Genomic DNA, 22,000 nt, shown 5'->3' on the forward strand with positions numbered 1-22,000 from the left:
TAAATTAGCAAAGTAATTCAGTTTGTTATTGGGGTGGAACTCTTCTGATTTCTCCTGATGGGCCTCATTTCAGTTGTGGTTAAAGGAATGGATTGCTTCTGGTAGGAAAAGCTATCACAGGATAATCTCATTCTGCTTCAAGAATTCTGTGCGAATTCTGTGAACTGGTTTCACAGATGGATGGGTATAGCTGATCTCTCTGCTGGGCTCTCTATAGCAGGCTAATAATCCTCAGAAACAACAGATTCAAGGGATGGTAACTGCATCTTATTTAGTATTTTGGTCTGATTTTATGTGATAATTTTCATACAAAATTCATGGGTTTGGAGAAAGGCACTCACTGTGGTGAGAAGCACTTCCAGCTTCTCACACTGCTATCACAGCTCAAGTTGCTGGAAACAGTTTCTTTCATTTTTAGATTCATGCTTGATCATCTACCAAGATAAACTATATTTTGTAAAAGAATCAAATCACTAATCAAAAGTTACAAGTCATAAAATTACCAAAATTTGCTGATGTCAACATGTGGTCTAAGGACTTATGTGGTACTTTAGAAGGAAACAAAGCACTCTGAAAATTTCTCAAATCCATTTATCTATATATTTTTTCAGATCTGTGACCAAATGCTGAAATGATACTTTCATCTTTAAAAGTATCACTATTGTGAGTTTTCAGTCTGACAGTGATTCATGCTACCCTGGCAATCTAACTGCTGTCCACTGTTGTAATTCATTATTTTTGGCAAGGCAAGGTAGCATGCACTGGAGTTATGAAGAACAAGTTGAAGTGAAAGTTGAAGTATGCTGCCTTTTATCTTTTTTTTAAAAAAAAAACAGTGTTTCTATTCAGTAATACTTATTTTTTGTTTATCTGTATAGTTCACTTGTTTTCATTCTGAGTTTGGTATATTATTTTTTCAAATCATGTTCAGGTTTCAGAAAATTGATTTTTCTTTGTGCCCGGTACAGAACTGCTTACAGAAATAACTGCTTGTAACTAATCTTTTTGAAGACTCACGCTGTAACAAAATGGAACCCTTGAATCCCTAGTCTAGATTCTTAAACACTGACAAGGTAAATTAGAACTTCATTAAATTAGTGATTCAGTAATGGAAAATGAGGATTCCATCTTAGAAGAACAGATGAAGAATAAATGAACTTTACATTAAACTTACCATTAAGCAGAACAAGGAATAATAATTTGCATCTGTATAAATGCACATGCTTTGTGGTAGACAGTAGTTATTATGCCCAGAAGCAATCTCTGTGACATCTCCTAGTCACTTACTGTCAGCATCAATTAGTCCACTGTGATGAAACTTCTGAAATAACCTGAGAAGAGAGATGTCAAGGAGAAATGAAAAACCCACATTTTTTTTTGCTTTAGCTTCTTTTCCTGTTGTAATAATTGTGAGTACTCGATAACTTGCAAGTCACTTTTATACAGAGGAAGTAAAATTTACGAAGATGTTGATAAACATACCTTAGAAACATACCTTAGAAATGCAACAAAACTGCAAATCCCTTCATTTTTAATGACATCATTTACCATCTAGTTATAAGTGTCTCATAAGGAAGTTATTAGAGATTATCTGATTTGGCACATGAGAATCTCTTCAGGGACCCCTTGTGATGTCTGCATACTGAAATGGGAAGAGGAAGTACTCTGTGTTTATTTTAATTGAAAGTGTTAAGTGAGTTTACCTGATTCTCTTTTGCAATTACGTGGCATTTCTGACGTGTACTATGTAACCAAACATGAGAAAATTGCCGATAAATACTTACATGACATGATGTAAATACATAAGTAAATTTATATTTCTAATTCAGTCTAATATTGGGTACAGGCTAGAGGCTGTCTGAATTCTGCCATCAGTGGTGTTCCTGCGAGCCTGTGAAAATAGGCCTCTTTGGATTCCTGAGTCTGATTTAAGATTGTTGATTTAATATTTTTAGAAAACAAGCCTATATCAATGGAGGAGTATTTGGCTGAAAATGTGAATTGCACAAGATACATATTTTCACTTGACACCTCAGGTAAAACATACTCTGGAGGAATTTTCCACCCCACTCCTATGTATATTCTGACTATTCTCCACCCCCAAAAAAACCCCACAAAAATTTGTGCCACAGATACTTTCTGTTTCCTAGTTAGCCACATGTAAAGAAACCTTAATTTGTGATACTGGTGCTCTTATAGTTGGACTCTGTTTTTCATCAGCTGGGCAGCATGTTGTCTTGCACCTTTCCTGAGATGTATTAAAAATACTTCAAGCTAAAGAGGCAGCATGGAAGCAAATATACATGAAAATCAGAAGCAGAACTTAAAATAAATGACAGCTGTAATAAGAACTCACAAGATGAAACAGGTACAAACTCATATAATATACATAAAGTCCTACAATTTAAACATATACATATATGCAAGCCAAGGCAGTCCTAGGGAATATGAATGGAAGGCCTTTGGATTAAATGTTCAGATTTCCCAAGTGCCTCATTGTAATCAACTTGCAGAGAGGTATTCTGGAGCTGTGTTCCTTCTCTTGATTAGAGTAATAACCAGAAGCAAATGGGGACTGCTTTTAAAATAGAATGGAAGAAAAATATGGAATATGGAATCAACTATATAGTGTCATTTTGACATGGGATATCTCTTCTGGGTCTCTATTTTCATGGATGTTACAGGCCAATAATGCCATGTATAATCTTTCTTGAGTTAAGAAGCTGGATTTGATATCTCCCCAGATGAAATATTTGTTTCTGAAATAAAATGTTTAGCGCCTTTGCCTGAGACCTTTAAAAGATTTTTTTTTCTGATCTATTAGCTTTTTTTCTTCTAAGGTCATTCTTCAGATTTAGATTTTAGAAACTAGACATTTTGAAAGCATGAAGAAAGGGGAGACTAAAACCAGCAAGAAATGTGTCTTCTTAAGCAATTTTTAGAGTTTGGAAAGCTGCTCTTAAAAGCCATAGCATATATCGCTCCTCTGGCTTCGTTAAACAGACAGCTCTCTAGCATTAAGAGTATTTGTTTTCCAAAATTGTAGAGGATTGTCATAAGAGAAATATATTTAGAATATGAAAATACATAAAATACATATGTAGCTTGCTAGTAATTCATCCCAGAAAACTAACAGAGGGCAATAGAAAAGCCACAACTAAAATGTAGATCTTAGTCACTCTTGCTGCTGTCTTAAATGAAATCTCAGTAGTAATTGTTGATGAACAAAGCTAAGATCAGTATTTTCTGTTAACAAAATGTTTATATTTAATGCAATTAATACATTCACTCATATTCCAGTAGTACTAGAAACCATGAGTATCTCAGCATTGCAGGCACAGCTGATCAGGCTTGGATGCCTAACTCAAGGAACAGCCTGTGGCTGGGGATCTAGAGGATGGAAGGCTTCATTTTAGCCCTTCAGCCCTTCATACATATGCACTTGGCAGCTGCACTTGTTGCTCCTGGCTGACTTCAGCATCTTTCTTCTTAGCAAACTTGGATAACCCCCTTTCTTTAATGGTTAAGGTATTCACATGCACTCTTTCTTGATAGCACCAGTCATGTTGACCTTGGAGCTGAATGATCAGCAGTGTGGGTTTTAGGCTTTGCTCTGCATAGCCAAGTGATGTCCAGATTCCCTGACTCTGCAAAAGGCCTGAGGAAGTGCAGTTCAGGACTGAAAAGCTGAGGATGTACTTCAAAAGTATAGAAAGATCTGTCCACTTTGCTACATAATTTTGGGTGAAATACACTCACGAAGAGTTGTGTTTCTTCTGTCAGTGAAATCTGACCCCTGGGAAACTGAAAAGGCAAATGTTAGATTTTTTTGAGGAAACAGAAGTGACTGAGCTACTCACAGAGAGGCTGTTTTGGGACACAACAGCAAAGTGGGCTTTTGGTATTTGCTGTTGAGTGAAGGGAAGTTTGAAGAAAGCGACCACTCACAGGTCTTTGTTTGAATGTGAGCCATTTTTAGAACTAGAAAAGCTAGTAATTTAAAAATTGAGATCTTTAATAATGCTTAGGGTAGCAGCTGCAAGACTTAACAGCCAAACTAAGCTCAAACATAGCAATGATGGAGATGAGGTAAATTTGCTACTGTCCCCTACAGTTCTCTCCTTTGTTCTCAAGAACAATGTCCTAAGGTTACACCATTTCAAAAAGTAGGGAAAAAATGAAACTATGGAGGTTGTAACTTTGCCCAAGTTACATACTAAGGCACCAGTAAGCCTAAAATAAAATTTGTATCTCTGAATTTCAAGCCCTGTATTTCAAAGCACTACACTATTTACCCACTGTGCTAGTTGTCATGAGCTTTTTGATCCAATATATATTGTTTGTATATTTCTGTATTAGCAGTTTGCCAAATCATTCTACACACCATGTTTTTTCTTATAGCAGTAACAATTTTGGCAAAATGCATTTAACAGGTGATTTTCTTTAAGTTCTTTATTTCCTTTTGGAAAATTCTGTATTTTCTTTCTTCTACCTTTTTACAGTCCCAATTCCCTGAACCACAGTTTTTATCTTTGCTTTAGTTAATAACTTTGTTTTTCCATATCCATCAACATTTTTTTTTGCCTATTGAGAAATGTTTAATGAAAAATAAGATGAAGATGTCAGTAGGAAAGGGAACCTTATTATTCAAAAGCTAGGCTTTCCAGTTTTGCAGAAAGTTATCTGGAGCTGGCTGATTGTGGCTCAAGAATGCAATTGCCATCCACTTGCAAAAGGACAGATATAGTAGGATATATAAAGCTGAAAAAGAACTACCTAAAGAAGTAAGGAAGTTTCTGCTTTGCTTTCAGACTTGGTCTAACTGGAGAGAGTCTGTTGAGAATGAGTCCCTGAGAATGATCCGTAATCCGGAAAACTTAGTTGAAAAATAGGTTTTGTGTGATCTAGAGAGGTAGGGAAGTGTAACAGTCTTCAGGTAGGTAAAAGAATATGAAAAGGGCAGGGATAATCTGATCTATAGTCTTATGGGGGCAAGGCAGGGGAAGTAGAGAAATTGAATTGCATCAAGAGAGGCTTGAGGTACATATCAAAGTAACTTTCCTAGTGGAATGGGATAGATGCATTAGGATAGATTGCTTGTTGAGGCTGCAAAATCTTCACAGGTCTTTGTTGCTGTTTAGAAGAATCCAGTAGTCAGAGATGAGAGTCAAGCAAGAATTAATTCATCTGGCTGTGAAGAGTGGGATTAGACCATATAATGCCTGACAGTCTTATGTCACCATATTTTCTCTATTTCTGTTACAGCTGCTTGTACTTAGTAATTTATGTGAAAAGCAAATTGAAGTGATGGGTGTTTTTAATTATTATTATTATTCAGCCTCTAGTAAATTCCAGTTTTCATTTTGCTTCAGCCTCGTAAAAGATTTTTTTTTCCTTATTTCCATTCTCGATTCTTCATTATGTCTTATGTTTCATTGAAGAGCAATCTAGTGTTTATTGCTTCTTCCACATATGGATTATTATCAGGTACAGTAATCCATTATGTATTTTTGTCAATAAACTAGGGCTTTTATCTTGGTTCTAAAAAGTTGTCCCAGACTTCAAGCAACATTTTTAGGTCCATGTTCTTTTGATGTTTGTTAGTCTCTTAAGTGTGGACACTAGAAGTGGCTGCAAGAATCCAGTAATACATCTTTTTTCTAATCTTGTGCTCAACATTTCTCTGTTAATTTATCAAGAAACTTTCCCTTTTAAGTTATTGATATGTCAGCAACAGTTTCAGGTAATAGAGTTCTGGATTTCCAGCTGTCCAGATCTCAAAATACTGTCTGTAAAAACTGACTAAACTATTTTTCATAACATTCCTCCACCCAAGAAGATCATTAACTGTAGCTGGGAAAATGACATACTTCACTTATGGAAGACAGTCTGAATTTCTGGATACCACAAGAGCTATCTTGTATATCAAGTGAAATTGCTACTTACTTAGAAAGTTTGGATTTCTTACCTGTTTGCTTCCTTTACAACACTGATGGGTTTCTTTTAAAAAGCTGAAGAGGTGTATTAATTCCTATATTTGGCCTTGCACTGTGGTGCAGACCTTGTGAGCTATCCTGTCCACATATACACTCGTAAGCATAATGCAGTGGAAAACATAAATTCATTTTTCATCTCTACTACAAGTGCCAAAACAAATATCAGTTGTTACTCAGATTAGTGCTGCTAAGAAAATGTTCCGGTTATTGTTATGTCAAAGAGGCAAAGACTGCCAAGTCTGTGAGAACAGAAATGTGGTTCAGTGAAGTATTTAAAGCACGAAGGGCAAGATTTATTGTTAGACTCCTAAGGATATGAATAAGTTCAGAGGGGGGGAAGAAGGCTCTAATTTGGAACTAGAATGTGATTCCTTGTCCAGCGTATGCTGGTGAGGAAAGGACAAAAACAGATTAAAAGCCTTAGCTATCAAATAGAAGAGAAAGGGAATGATGATGGAAGTTCTGGATGGGTTTTGTAAGTGTTTCCTTGAAAGAATTTAGGGAATTCCTGTGCCAAGGAGAAAGTTGGTGAGAGATGTTAATGAGTGAGTTCACAGTTGCAAGAATTAGATTTCAGCTGAGGATGTGAAACCTCATTGTATTAGAGAAGTAGAGTTTGAACTTAAGAAAGATCATAGAATCACACAATATCTAAAGTTAGAAAGGACCCATAAGGGTCATGGAGTCTGACTCTGCTCCTCACAGGACCAGAGACTCCTGGCATTGTCCAGACACTCTTTGGACTCATGACAGGTTTGATGCCATGACTGCTTCCCTGGGGAGCCTGTTTTAGTGGCAGATCACCGTCTTAGTGAAGAACCTTTTCCTGATGTCAAATCTGAACTTCCCCTGGTGCAGCTTCATTCCACTTCTTCATGTGCTGCCCCTGGTCACCACAGAGATCAGCACCTCCTGCTCTGCTGCCCCCCATCAGAAAGGTGTACACATCTGTGAGGTGCTCCCTCAGCCTCCTCTTCTCCAGGCTGAACAAGCCAAGTGACCTCAGATGCTCCTCATAAACCTTGCCCTCAAGGCCTTTCACCACCTTGGTGACCCTCCTCTGGACACACTTTAACAACCTGATGTCATTCTTATGTTGTGGTGCCCCAAACTGCACACAGGACTTGAGGTGAGGTCGCCCCAGTGCAGAGCAGAGCAGGAGAATCCCCTCCCTCGACCACCTGCTGATGCTTTGCCTGATGCCTCCCAGGACATGATTGGCCCTTTTCACTGCCAGGGTACTGCTGACTCATATTCAACTTGCCAGCAAATGGATGGAATGACTTGAATGGAGAAAACTTAAAAATATATATGAAGAGCCCATTTTTCCTTCTGCTTGAGATAAATATTTTCAAAATGGGTTTAGGAGAAAGCAGTTCAAGACTCTCAGCAAGTGCCACACATCACAGTTGATGCAACCTAGAGAAATTAATGAAGTGCTTATCAGATACAGTTAGAATACATCTCAGGCAAACTATGTTTTGTTGTCCTTTGAATTTAGTTGTTGAGGAGTTGTTTAACTAGAAATGGAAGGAAGTAAAATACAGGAGAAATAGAATAAAGAGAAAATTAGGATTCCTTAGGCCAAATCTTAGAAGCACAAATGCTCTGGAAATAGTTTGTTGCAGATGCCAGAGATCCTCTGTTGCATCTGTTGGTAGCCCAGCATAATGGAGGGGCAGAACTCCTGAATAGTCTCTTAGGACTTGTGAATCCAGGTCATGTGTCTGGCTGGAAATAATACACTCTTTGTCAATGGTCCATGCAATCACGGGGTGTCCATAGTTTGCCATCTTTCTTCCAAAGCCTGTCATTTATACCCTCATCTTTTTTATCTGCTGCCTGGAGCTTTTGAGTTATGTAAATATACAGAATTGTGGAATTGTGGAATTATTAAGGTTGGAAGGGAACCCTGAATGTCATCTGGTCCGACTCTCCTGTACAGAGCAGGATTTTATTAACACAGTTGTACTGAGCCATGTCCATCTGGGTTTTGAGTAGCTTCAGACTCTACAATTTTTCTAAGCAATCTGTTCTACTGTTTTGTTACCTCTTCAGGGAAAAGGTTATTAGGGGAGATTTACTCTTGGACTGCATCACTAGTGACTAACCCTCAGCTGGACTTTGTACCACTGCCTGAAACCCTTTGAGCCAGGCATTTCAGCTAGTTTTCAGTACATTTCACTGTACTCTTACCTAGTTGGTACTTCATCAGTTTTTCTATTAAGATTTTACATGGGACAGAGGTGAAAGCCTTTCCAACTTTTTTTTATCACTGGGCGTTTCCTTAGATGCTCTTTTGAAGACTAAAAGAACTTTTGGCACATTTGGGCCCATACCGTCTTGTCCAGATTATTATTTTTTGGTACATTAGCTTATGACGTAATGAGAAGATAATAAAGGGCTAAGATGCTCACATCCCAATGAGGGAGTAATGAGTCTGAGTGTGTTTCTTATTTTGTGAAGCAAATTAGTCTGGATGGGCCCTCTCTAATTTGAGTTCTGTAATCCTTTTGTTTGCCATGTGGGTTACAGTAATATGTTTCTGTCAAAATATGTGTCTCTGGAAAAAAAGCCTCACCTGTATTGTTTGTTCATATGAATCTGTGTTCTCCTTTTGCTGAAGCTGCAGTTTTTCCATTTAGAGGGAGACTGCTTCTCATTTAAATATCTAGCTCATTACCTAGGTACACTAGAGCCTATTTTTCACACCTGTCAGAGCCAAGTGTAAATATAACTTTGTGCTTGTGTGGCTTGTTCTAAACTACATTACTGCAAATAACGATATTGCTGCTGGCATTTTTTGTGCTGTCTCCACTTGCTGCTGTCGCAGGTGGAGTGACTCACTTCACTTGCTATAGAAAAGTTACAAAATGTTTATTGATGTAGAGCACTGATTTCACAAAGTTTGGCCAATGAGTCAGCAGTTAACGATGTTGGATGGCAATGTGTATTTGATTGTTTACAGCACAGAGGATGGGGTCAGACAAAACTGTTCAGGAGAGCCTCCCACTGAGTCATGAGGTTCAGAAAGGATCCCCACACATTCTAAATTTTCTGAGGGGAGTTCAGATATGTCTGGATTCAGACTTAGTCCCAGACTTGGTCAACAGTTTATACCTGAAGAATTGTATGTGCACAATCAACATTTTATGTCAAGATTCCAAAGTTTAGCATGCTACTAATCACTTATCAAGAATCTTTTATGGCAAAGAATCTCTCATTCTTAAGGAGTAGCCTTGAGAGGTGTCTGTACTCAAGGACAGAGCCTGGCATGCAGCTTGCTGCCCTGCAGGAGAGCTGGACAGGCCTTGGGCTGTCCACTATTTATGGAGTAAAGTGATTGACCGACAGTCATATTTGTGTAGCAGCCATATTTCAGTTGGCACGTGCTCAACTAGCCTTTAGCTGTTCAACAAGACTTAGGGCCCTTAAATGTCAAGCAAGATTTATGGCCCTTAACTGTTGTGTTGATATCTGTAAGCCAGATGTAGCCATCACAACCACTGCTGGTGTCTGTTGCTCAAGCAGAAAAAGGCAAGGGTTGGAGCACATTGTCACAGCTGCCAAGAGAGAAACAAAATGTTCTGAGTACAATCAGGTAATCAGAAGTTAGGACACTTTCCTTTGTTGCCCATAAAGTAGCTAAGAGATCTTTTCTGCTCTTGAGCAGGATTTCAAAATATTTTGGAAAGACTACTGGAATAATTTTCTTTGTCCTGTTGTAAAAGGATTCTGCTTTGTCATTAAAAGGTCATTTCCCCTTGTTAATGCCCTACTGAGTGTTTTGTAACAGGAATTTGTCAGTAGTCCTTGGTAGCTTACTTCAGTCAACAGCTGGCTTAGACTTTATGTTTGTTTCAGACTAAGCTTTCCCTTTATTTTTGGAAAAGAGAGGCTTACTGATCGGTTATTCTCTCTGAAATTCAGAGTTCTTTTGAAAATGAGAAATTAAATGAACAAGACTCTGGTGGAATTATATATGCAGGCACTTTCAAAAAATTGGCATAATAGCACTTGGCTGTGCATATTACGGGGTAGAACAGGGTAAAGACTTACTATGTACAGACCTGTCTAGTCCACTTGTTTCATGATGCGAACCAGGAGGGACCCCTGCTTTCAGGTTTCACTTCAGCTAACCACACATAGGATGATACATTTTATAATAATATATTATTTTTGGGTTTGCATGAAAGTTACCTTCTGTTCTTTTCAAATATATGTTTAATTTTTCTTTAAGTTCAATGATTTTTTCATTTAGTAGTTAGGTAGGTGTTGTTTTGGTTTTTTTAATATAAAAACAGGGGTGACAGCCTTTTACATATTGCACTAGAGAAGGATTCCAGAGAAATACTAATGAAATTTTCATTCAGAATCACATTTTGCTTTCCATTATTTATTATTTAGTGGTTTATCCATACATTAAAATTATACACCTAAAAGGAAGAGAGTTCTATGGATGCGAAAAAATTCCTCCTGCTCTTTGTTCAGCTAGTATTAACTCAATCAGAGAAAACTCTCTTTTAAAATGTTGCTTTTTTCTTGTTAAGGTCTTATTAAAGCTATGGCAGTGTGACCCCAGAACATTCTATCTGAATCATAGAATCAGCCGGGTTGGAAAAGACCTCCAAGATCATCAAGTCCAACCCTTGATCCAACGCTGCTGTGGTTACAAGACCATGGCACTAAGTGCCACATCCAGTCTCATCTTAAACACCTCCAGGGACAGAGAATCCACCACTTCCCTGAGCAGCCCATTCCAATACCTGAAATTCTCTGTAAAGAATTTCTTCCTAATATCCAACCTAAACGTCCTCTGGCAGAGCTTAAGCCTGTGCCCTCTTGTCCTACTGCTGGTTGCCTGGGAGAAGAGACCAACCCCCACCTGGCTACAACCTCCTTTCAGGGAGTTGTAGAGAGTGATGAGGTCTCCCCTGAGCCTTCTCTTCTCCAGGCTGAACAACCTCAACTCCCTCAGCCTCTCCTCATAGGACTTGTGCTCGAGTCCCTTCACCAGCCTTGTTGCTCTTCTCTGGACCTGCTCCAGCACCTCGAATGTACACAGTATTTCTTTAGGTGTTATTTGTGGGGTGTTGCAGACTGCCTTTTTTTTTTTTTTTTTTTGGTGGTAATTTAAAGAGTCTGATACTGTGAAATCTGGACTTCTTTTCATAGTCCCACCCGCTAGAAACCAGATTATTATGAATTATTCAAATTATGTGGGCACCATGGCCAACTTTTTTAAAATGCTTTTAAAAGCTGACTTGCATCTTTGGGAAGAAGTAACGTTCCATGTTGAATTCCTGTTATTTTTGTTAAACACAGAGGTACTACTAATTCAAAACCATTTTGGGTGCTGCAGCTGTGCCAGATATCATGGCAGTGATAATGTGCTTAGGAATTCTGAACATAACAAGTGATGTACTGCCTTTTTTTTTTTTTTAACAGCATGCCATTTTCCTGAAATTCAGACACTTTTCTTTTAGAGAAAAAGGAAATGTTATTTTCTTAAAATTATCAGTTTATAAGTTACCACACTGCAATTTATTCTCTGAAGTAGTCATAGGAGTAGTGAGGTACTACTCATCCTCTGGGTGACTCAGAGATTAGTTCCAGTGCAGGTGATTTTCAGCAGGAATGTGCATTAAGAATGAGCGTTGGTCAGTCACCCTGATGTCTCTTTGCCATTTAAATCTCTGTTGGTGCATTTTAATGTCAAGGTTAGCACAGGGTCCTGTGGCTTGGCAGGCCCTCAGTGACACGGGTTTTCAGGCCACTGCTGCTGTTTGAGTGAGAAGCCCAGGTGCTGCACTCAGGGCTGCCAGGCAGACTGCCCTGCTGATAGCCTTCCCTGAGGCATAGCAGCGCCAGGACACCCATTTGGATTTTGTTATGTTGCCCTCCCACCGCAGGTGACCTTTGCTGTTTCAGAACTCATCCCTTGTCTGTTTCTCCTGCTTTCATGTAGGTGCTGGGATGGCTGGAGAAGGTCACGGATTGCAGTTGAGCTGAGGGAGGCGTGAAGCATCATCCATCCCCTGCTGACATTTGAGGTAGTGTGATAACTTTTATCTTACCTGTGAGTGCCTTTATTACCAATGTTGGCTAAGCAGAGGGTTCAATAGTAGCCTGTAGCCCTGCAGATAATCCTCACAGATCCCATGATTCATTCCTGCAGGAGGTGATAATTATAATATGCAGTATACAAAATTCTGATTGGGATCTAATTGTCATATTTTATTACCCAGGACAATAGAGATCTGTGAATTAACACTGTCAAATTCAATCCTGATTAAATTGATGGCTTCAAGCCCATTTCTGTCAACTTCTAGTAGCCAATATTTGTAGATAGAGGGCTTGGTGACTCTTAAAAGTGTTTAAAGGCTATTTGCCATTGTCAGAGAAAAATTATTATATTGCATTTTAATGAGATGGTTCTCATTTACAGTGTCATTTAGGGTATTAATTGCCTGACTTTGTAAATACACATTCGTGAAGAAAATAGAGAAAGAAAGTCTGTATTTTACAAGCAAGGGATAAGGTGAAAATGCATAGCAAAACATTGTAGATAACAAATCATGGTTTAAATGACACTTAAATGACATGTAGTTTTAATGCACCTTTTGGTTCTAATTCATATCTAGAATGTATTACTGAAAGCTTAATCAAAATACAATGGGGTAAATTTGGATCACGGAAATACACTGTGGTGTAAGGGATTCAGATCTGTGACTGCTCATGGCATGAAGCTGAAAAGCTGTTATCTGGTGTTAAATTGCTACATGAGACTTTACAGCTGCTATGTGTGGGCCGTAGCAGTTTTATGAGACTTGAACTGGCTATTCCTGTCTAAGTGTACACAATTGTAATGTCATTAAATAGAAGAGACGTTCTAGATACTTCTTGCTTTCGTTACAATACCAATAGATAGAACTTGTTATCCTATATCCATGTTCTTAATGTTTCTGAAACCAGATGATAGAACACTGGATGCATTCATTGCGCCATGGATCTCTGCTTGGGAGATTTGTTTATACCTAAACAATTTCACTGAGAAAATAAGGTCAGAATAGTAAAAAGTTACTTGTAAAAATGCTTGTAAAGTAGGTGTAACTTAGTCATTAGGGACCTCCTTAACCAAAGCATTTTTTGTTGTGGTTACCATGCCTTCTCATACTTGAAAAACAATTTATGAATGGCTTCTATTATTTTATAGCTGAAACATGGCAAAACAACCATACAGAAAACTGTTTCTGTGCTGTGTTTTCTTGGCTTTCTGTGCCCAGAGAGCCAGTTGATCCCTAGCTAAACTGCCCATTCCTGATTCCTCTGCAAGCAGCAGTTGCAAAAAGCGTGCCTAGCACTGGGAGCACACAGCTCGGACTCGGGGTCTGGCCTTGCTTTTGAGCTCCACTACAGACTCACTCGGATTCTGTCATCCTCTGTAACCTCGCTGTGTTTCAGTTTCCTGTTTGTAAATGAAGGCTAATAATTCTGAACTTTCAGAAGGGAGGAAGGCATCCCAATCCTTTGGAAATGCTGTTATTCACAAGGGGCTGTCATATTCGATGTGCTGTTAAGAATGTGTTACCAGGCAAGAGTTTAAACCCTTTGCATTTAAGTGTGACCGTTTTTTATTGTATGAATCTAGTCACCTGTTATCAAGTCTGATGGCTGAAGAAAAACTTGTATGCAATAAGTGAACTAAAAATCAGGACTAATTTATGCATCAAGGCAATTGAAAACTCGTATCTGCTGTGATATTTCACAGGTTTAGTAATGTTGGGGAAAATATAATCTATGCAGAAGTGATCTATTTAATGCTGCTGTACACTTTGTAGTAGAACCTAAGAGCAGTTAGTCATCATGCTTATTGTGAAATGGTTGCTTACACATGATTCAAGTGTGATTGGTAAGTGTTATACATATTTTAGGATGGTATCATCGTTAATGACTTCTTAAACATAAAAAAAGGATTAAATGTTTTTATTCATGGTAAAGTTTTTATAAAAATGAAAATCTTTGATCTCTCCAGAAGTAAAGCTCCCTGTGATATTGAATTTATTCAGTATAAGAACCACAAAAAGGAATAGTCATACTGTTTCCCTTCTATACCGACAGTGTCCACACTGGTGAGACTGCCTTTCAGAGCCCAGGGCTGAGTGATGTGAGAATGATTACTGGTGTGCTGATTAAAGGGAGGAAGACAGTTCCTAAGACTTGCTGACAGGTTTCTGTGCAGCCTTGCTCCCTATTTCAGTATAAAAATGGGTACTGAGACAAGGCTGCTGGTCAGACTTCAGAGGAGTTGGGTGTTGTGCTAGACCGTGAGAGCCCCCAGAAGGGTTTTACAAAACTCTCTCCAGCTACAGTCCTATGGTCCTCCACTTTAGTCTGCTCCTTGTTATTGCACTGTGTGTCTTATGTAAGTCCTGGGATCTCGTTTGGTATGGATTTTTTTTCTTCTGGTTTGAATCTGAGAAATACTTAATGGTGTTTATGGGTGAAGGCTGAGGCTCTCAGCGGCTGATACCACGGGAATTTTATCTGTAAACATCTGTTTCTTCATGGTCCTATGTAAAATAACAATAACAGCAATGGAAAACTGTGAATGCACTACTCTGTTTTGATGAACAGTTGAATGTGCTCCAAAGTTTCATTTTTTTAATGAGATGGTGTTGTAATGGAGTTCCTGCAGAGGAGGAAGTCATAACAGTCGTGGAGGCAGACGTGAGCGCTCTCCATCAGCCAGCCAGCTTTGCACTGAGCAGCTCTGATTTTTGTAGCGCCTGTGTGTTGCAGAGTATCTCATTTTAAGCATATCAATTCAGAATTTGCATATTTTATCTGTGATGTCTAAAAGGAAAGGTTGCAATGCAGAACTATCCTTGTGTTTGTGTCTGATGTTTGAGGAGTGATATATGCGGAGGGAGAGGTTTACTTCCACTACACTGGAAGCTAAAGAGCATAGTTTGTTCCTATTGTTTGTAAAAGAGCTATACACTTATTAAGAAAGTGTTGCTAGTTGCTTAAGTGTTTCAGATGAACTGATCTTTCTCTAAATTGTAATTCTTTCTGTCCTAATGCAAACCGTGAGTTTGTTGGTTTGGATTTGGTTGTTTGTTTTTTTTTAATCCACTACAGCTTTATTTTGGGATGCTAAGATGGCTAGCAGTATATCTGCAAGACTGTAATATTCTTTGGTGGGTAAGACATTGGAGAGGGTTGCAGTCCATGCCTTACTCTGCTGTTAGGCTGTGGTGTAAATACAGGCAAGCTGCTCCTCTTCCCATTGTCTCTGTGTTTCCCTGTCTGTTAAATGGATAATGCCACTGACTCCTGCTGCAGACTGCTTCAGGATTTGCTGGTGGAAAATATTGTTTGACATCATTAAAATACATCTCTAAAAACAGATCTGTCAAATTACATTTAAAATTAATGTGTCTGTTTCTATGGCTTATTTTGCAGACCCTTCTTAATTTTTTGATTGGTAGAGTTTTCTTAGAGGAAGTGATGGAAATCAAGACAAAGCTCTGTCAGTTTCCAGTGTTCATTTTTAACTGCAACCTGGCACCTCCCTTTACCTTACTCATTCCAGAAGACAGGCTTCATTGTATTGCTCTGCTGGCTGCAAGTGCCCACTCAGAAAATTAACTAGAAGGTAAACTTGCTAAACTAGTAAGTGTTTAATAGGTCACCAACTCTAGAGATTACTAGGCATGGCTGTTTGGTTTATTTCCCTTAAATGTCAGGCTGGCTTGATCACCCACTGCGCAGTCCACTTGTCTCCACTTTAATAATCATTCTTATTTCCAAGTTGTTCCTGGATCCCATGTCACATATCCTCTGACCTCTCCAATGCAGGAAAAAAGACTTTCCTTGAGGCTTCCCGTATTTCTTCCTTGTGTGGACTTAAAACACCAAATCCACAGGAATAGGGCCAGGAAGCAATGCTGGTATGATCTTACAGATAAAGTAAATGGAAAGCCAATCGTACTGCTTCTCATTAACACAGAACTTCTTAAACAGATAATTTTGCTTGCAGTTATTTTGAGAAACAGTTGCATTGAATAGATGTGCTCAGATGCCAACTCTACATCAGTTTAACCAAGACTTAAAGTTACCTTTAATCTGCATATTGCAGATGCCGATTAAATCAATACACATCACCTCTTAAATTGATATGAGCTACAAGACATACAAAACTGCACTAATTTAAAATGCACTGATTACTGTTAGACCTATCAGGCTGATTAATCTTATCAGGTGGACCAATTGATAGTAAATATGTGAGTGCTTGGAGTCCTGAGTGGCTATCTAGAAATGCACTCAGAAATGCTTTGTCAGTCATTAACTAGCTTTCACTTACTGCAGTATTAAAGTTAACAACTTCCTAAATGCCATGCAGGCTCTGTTATGTAGTTTTAATCTGATTAGGAGCATACGAATAATTTAGCATGCGATTAAACCATGTAATTAATTTGTTCTATGGTAATGAACTGTTAAGTAATTTCATTAGTCTAGGGTAAATACCAAGGTCTTGAACTTAAATTTTACATCTGCTTGAAGATGTTTTTTCCTGGAAGAAATGCATGTTATATTTAAATGCTATTTAAAATTAAAACCCTGCTCCCTCTGATTTCCTGCAATTGCTCTTTGAGGCCTGGAAGGCAGGTTTGGGTTCAAGGTGATTAGAAGAAATTGAGGATGTTTTGTTCAAAAATGCTCATCTCTAACCAAATTCTGGTTCACCTGAGATCAACATGAGTTTCATAATTTTGAAATTGAGTTTGGCAGTAACTGAGCTTTTTTGAACAAAGCATCTTCAATTCCTTTTAATCACCTTGAACCCAAGCCTGTCTTCCAGGCCTCAAGGAGTCACTTCATGAAATCAGAGCAAGCAGGATTTTCATGTTAAAAAAAGCTTCAAGAGATGAGGTGTATTTATTTATAATGTGTGCTGAAGCTTGATTAAATTTGCCCAAGGTAGTAGTTTTCTAATTGGAGTGATAGGCAGATAGTAGCACACAGAAGAAGGCTTGCAAAGAATATGCCAACTAGAACAGTGGAACTGGCTTGCTGTGTATCAACGATCCAGCAGCACATATAAGCTGGTTATTTATTTTTAAGCATGAGATTAATCCTGTTTGTTTTCCATCGTGTTCCAGCCTAAACTCCCAGTGATGTCACTTACGTTGCTTTCCATCACAATTCCTGTGCTCTGTAAATTCTTCATAATTTCTGTAGGTGCTAAGCTATCTGGCAGTGCTAGGAGAATTACTTAGCAACATTTTCATGTTAAATATATAATCTTGCCTGTTTAAAATCAGATGTCTTTCACTGCTTTGATGGATTGGGTCTACACTGATGAAGTCCTGATGGGATTTGAACTTGGTTGCTAGCAAGATGCTGAAGAGTTTTTGGTTTGTGTTTGTTTGGTTTTTTTTTTTAATACTGGTATGAAATTTTCTTACGGCACTTGAAAAATCATTTAATCTCTTTATGTAAAGTCTGAATGTGACATGTTTTTGAGTAAAACCATGTTCTTTTAGTACAGATTACTAGAGTACTGGTTGTAGATACAGACTCAGCTATTTCTCTTTACTTTCTTGACATGATATTTGATATTAAATTGATGCATTACATTTCTAAAAAAAAATATTAGAATATACTTCTGCGCACATAGAGGAAGTTTCTCACTTTTCTTTGCAATTGATTGTACAAATAGCAAAGCGAAGATCAGAATTTTGTCCCTTGGATGATTTATCCAAATAATAATAATTTAAAAAAAAAAGGGAGTGGGAAAAGCCTCAGAAGAATTACCAGTGTCGCTGAGAAAGTGTTTATAGCCTGAAAAAAAATTACCATTCTCTTAAACAGGTCTGAATCCTCTTCCTTAATGATACAATTATATGTAAAGCTGAGTATCTGCTCAGCAATTCACATCTGCATGATATGCAGCTAAATGTTGCAATTTCTTTCAGCTGAGATGCATCTATTTTGCTACTTTGGTCTGTTTGGGGGGGCTGAAAGGCAAACAAGCAATTAAGTCTTTTCCAAGTTCAAAATTTTCTGTCTGTAGTAGACAGAAACTTAGAACTGTAACTGCAGTCCTCTTTTAGGAATTGTGTTCTGATGGAGAAATCTACTGGTTTTACAGCTAAGATCCCCTCTCTCTCTGTACCTCGTCCATCAGATTACTGCTGTCAAAGTATTACAGATTTTGTTGTAAATGAAGAATTGATAGGCCATATGCCCCATCCATCCTGAGACTTCCTAGCCCAGTTTTTGGAGTATGACTTTAAATAGCTTTCAGTACAAGGCCAGAGCAACGTCTAAAGTCTGGATTCACTGAAGGGCTCCTTAACCACATCCAAGAACTGATAACCATTTGGCCTGTTACCAGTTTAAATCAGAGTATTAGCTGACACATCTGTCCATGGGAAAAAGAAACCAGCTGAAGTAAAAGCATTGAAGGTGCCTATTACAATAGAGATAGAAATAAATTGGGTGTTGAAATGAAGATTTCATATAGTCTCTATTCCAAAATTAAAAGTTTATGTAGGGAGAAAAATAATTTTTCTAAATCCAAAGTGAGCAATTAATAGACTCTGTTTGCAATTTTAACACTTTCACACTTGAAACTATTATAAATTAATTAGCTTACATAAAGATCTAATTAATAATACAAAATAGCCTCATTTCCGTAGTTTTAGTTTCTAATTACACTGTACCTTTTAGTAGTCCTCAAATTTGCATCAAAACATGCATAATAAATGCAGCTTTATGCTATAGTCCTTCATTGTTTCCCAGTGGGCCTATCTTTTGTTGTTAGGTTTTGGACTTTTTTTTTTAATTGAAATTTGCCCTTTGTGAGGTTTTTTGGATTTCTTTTATTTGACGTACATAATTTCTGCTTCTGTGGTATCATTCCTTGTTCTTTTCGTATCCAGGATAGTGGCACACAGTAAGCGACTGGTATGTTATTCATATCAACTGAGATAATTAATACATCTGAGTATATAGTTTTGACAAGGGTTCTATAAAAACAGGCATTTGTCCAAGGGCTGCTGATGACTTAATCAAGCTGTAATATCAGCAAGCAAGGGAAGAGGGCTTTAGGTCCACTGCAGTTTTAGATTCTGTTGATTGGAAGGGCTGAAACTAATTTCAGTTCCAGAATGACTCCATCCTGTTGGCACTCAGGGGAATGAGGGTAAGCAAGCAAAGTGATTTCAGCTATGCGTGATCGACCAAACTGGCGTGAATGTTTTTAGGCAAGCACAGAAGGGTTACCCCTTGGTGTCACTGGTCCTGCCCTGAGATAAATGGTAAGAAATGTCCACACTGTGAAAAATAAAGGCCTTTCACCCAGAAAAATTGTTTACAAGTACGTGCATACGCATTTTGTAGTTGTAATAAAGATGATTCAGGACAGACCTTGAGAGCCTGGAGTTACCATTTCCTTCTCAGCATTTGATCTTATTTGGTGGTGGATCTGTTGGTGTATATTCGTCTGCATTGCACACTCTTGTGCCTTTGCCAGTTTGTGACCTGATGGAATGATGAAACAGCAATGTATGGAAAAGCTCTTCAGATTAATCTTTAACTCAGTAATTTTGTGATTTGGTTTGCAGCAAAGAGGCTGCCTTTGGCTCTGTACTAGCTGCATATGTGCTGCTGTGGCAAGCAGTGCTAAACTGGAGGATGTTACCAGGGGAAAAACTCTCTCATATTTGGAGTACTGTATTAATGGAGACAGCAAAAGCAGCAGTGCCTTCATAGGTGCAGTTCAATATCCTTGTCCTTCCCCTTCCTTCCGGTCCTTTCAGGTTCAGGAGCTATCTGAAGGTCAAGATCTCACTTCAAACAAGTTTTGTTTATAAGCAGAACTCCTTATGGTTTACTCCAAGTGTTAACATTTTTACCTGACCAGAGTAGATGCAAACCACTCAGTATGCTGTGACTAAACTGTTTCTTTTCTCAAGGAGTTTCTTAGCCCAGTTTTGCCTGTTTATGCTATGTTCGCATCCCACTGGAGAGATGTCGTGTTTAAATTCAGTTGTGATTGACCTTACTCCAACATTGCTATAGAAAAAGGCCAAGATTTTTTTTTTTATCCTTTTTATAACTCCTGGCTCCCTTTCCGTACTGAAGCAATTAGCCTGAGCTGACCTCTAGCCAAATGTTTCTGTGGTCAAGTTTCAGCTGGCTTGAAGACAGTCAGCTGCTGTAATTTTTTTTTTATCTCCCTGATTTTAGCTCTCTTCATTCTTACAAGCTGCTGGAGTTTGGTAGGATATAGACTATTATTCTTTAGAATAGAGTGTATTACAAACACTGAATTATTTTTTTCTGTTAAATAAGAGAGATTTTAAAAGTGGCATTTGTCTTTCATATGCATATGAGGTAGATGTTGGGAGGTAGATAGTACTAGATTATGAAAGGTCAATTTTGTCCTAATGCCTACAGGGAAGCTGTCTCTTGCTAAGTTAACACTGAAGCCTCTGGACAATACTGTTCTGTTGACAGCAGGTTTTCAAGAGTGTCTTAGGGGAAGGGCAGCAGGTGGTTATGGGATGGATTTGTGAGAGAACTTTCTGCAAGGCAGTGGTTGTCTGATGGTGGTGCAGGTAGGACTTCATAGGACCCTTCTCTCAAAATATTTATTCTGAACCACCAAAAGTGGTATCATGATGGGACACCTCCTGCTTTGCACCAGATTTTCTCCCACAAGACTGGAGCTGTGGTAGTGTAGATGTCTCTTGACCTCAGATACCACTAGAAGTGGTCATCATAACTGCAGCCCAGCAGAGCTTTTGGTATTTGTGCTGGATGCACAGACGTAGTCGCTGATGCTTCACACCCCTTGCAGACTCCATTTGCCTGAGTGAGGCCTGGAGTACAAGCCCTATTCCAGGGACTCTCAGTTTGAGCTTCAAGGATGTAGCACAACTTGCACTTTACAGAGGCCGTTGCACAAAGGGCGTAGCTTGATGCATCCATGTTTTCAGATGAGAGAAGTTACTGTTCTTGAGCTCAGTCCTGTCCATATTGGGTATGTTCAGAGTACACTAGCTGGATATTTTTCAATGACACAACTTGTCTGGATGGATAATGCAGTGGAAGATCCCATATGGTTTTAGGCAGAATAGAGACACTTTGTTTTGTCTTGCTAAGATGTTGTATTTATGAGAATCCACTGAAGGAGCATAATTTGTTTCTATACTACATTTTACTAGCAAAAAGGCAAGGGATGAAGCAGCAATTTTGATAATATTTAAGGTTTAGGAATGCAAATTAATCCTGTGCCCTGTTTCAGTTGTTTTATTCAAGCTCTGTGGCTGACCAGGGAAGGGAAGGGTGAGGAGGGAAGGGCAGCTGTGTTCTCCCCTCCACACTCATTGCTTACTCCCATGTCTGTACTGCCCCGGTGCTGCTCCTGGGCCGTGTCTTTGTGGAGTCCTGTTCAATCTGGTTAGCAAACAGGTTCGTTACAATAAATGTTTATGGATTAATTTTAACTGGAACAGTTTCCTGTGGAGTTCACTTCATGCAGGTATGTAAACAAGTCTGCCAGCTCAAGAGGAACAGCAGTACTGGAATGGAATTGTTTTCAACTTCAGTAGCAAGACCTTACTGAAGTGCAGCATGTTTGTTGACCTCTGTGATGTGTTTCCAGGCTCCTAGGTTGGCACTCCAGCTGTCAACCCACTCTTCCTGGAAGGAAGCTGAGATGGCCGCCAGTCAGGGGTGCAGGGATGGAGGGAATAGCTGTGCTGTGACAGCTGCACATGAGAGCCAATCCTGGTCCCGTGCAGTTATGAAAATGAAATGGTGTGCTCAGAATGATGAACTCAGATGACATTTAGTGTCACAGGAGAACTCCTGTGAGAGTTCAGGCTTTTCTTGTGCTGTTACTAGCCAGGAAGAAGTAGGAAAGCTTGGAGAAGAGTGGTAGGAAGATTAGCAGGGCTGGCGGACATGGGAGAACAGGAAAATGT

General features: G+C 38.8%; 1 protein-coding gene across 7 annotated transcripts in view; it reads left to right on the top strand.

Annotated features, from left to right (window-relative positions):
* Positions 1-22,000, top strand: part of GHR (growth hormone receptor) — a 160,082-nt gene that overhangs the window by 65,113 nt on the left and 72,969 nt on the right. For 5 of the 7 annotated variants that reach the window (XM_064642290.1, XM_064642289.1, XM_064642295.1 and 2 more), the window contains one exon: positions 11,965-12,049. The exons of the other annotated variants lie outside the window; for them this stretch is intronic. The gene's annotated coding sequence lies outside the window, so the exon portion shown is untranslated. The remainder of the gene's footprint in view (positions 1-11,964; positions 12,050-22,000) is intronic. 7 annotated transcript variants of the gene reach the window in all.

The sequence above is a fragment of the Pseudopipra pipra genome, chromosome Z (assembly GCF_036250125.1).
Source record: "Pseudopipra pipra isolate bDixPip1 chromosome Z, bDixPip1.hap1, whole genome shotgun sequence".
Lineage (NCBI taxonomy): Eukaryota > Metazoa > Chordata > Aves > Passeriformes > Pipridae > Pseudopipra > Pseudopipra pipra.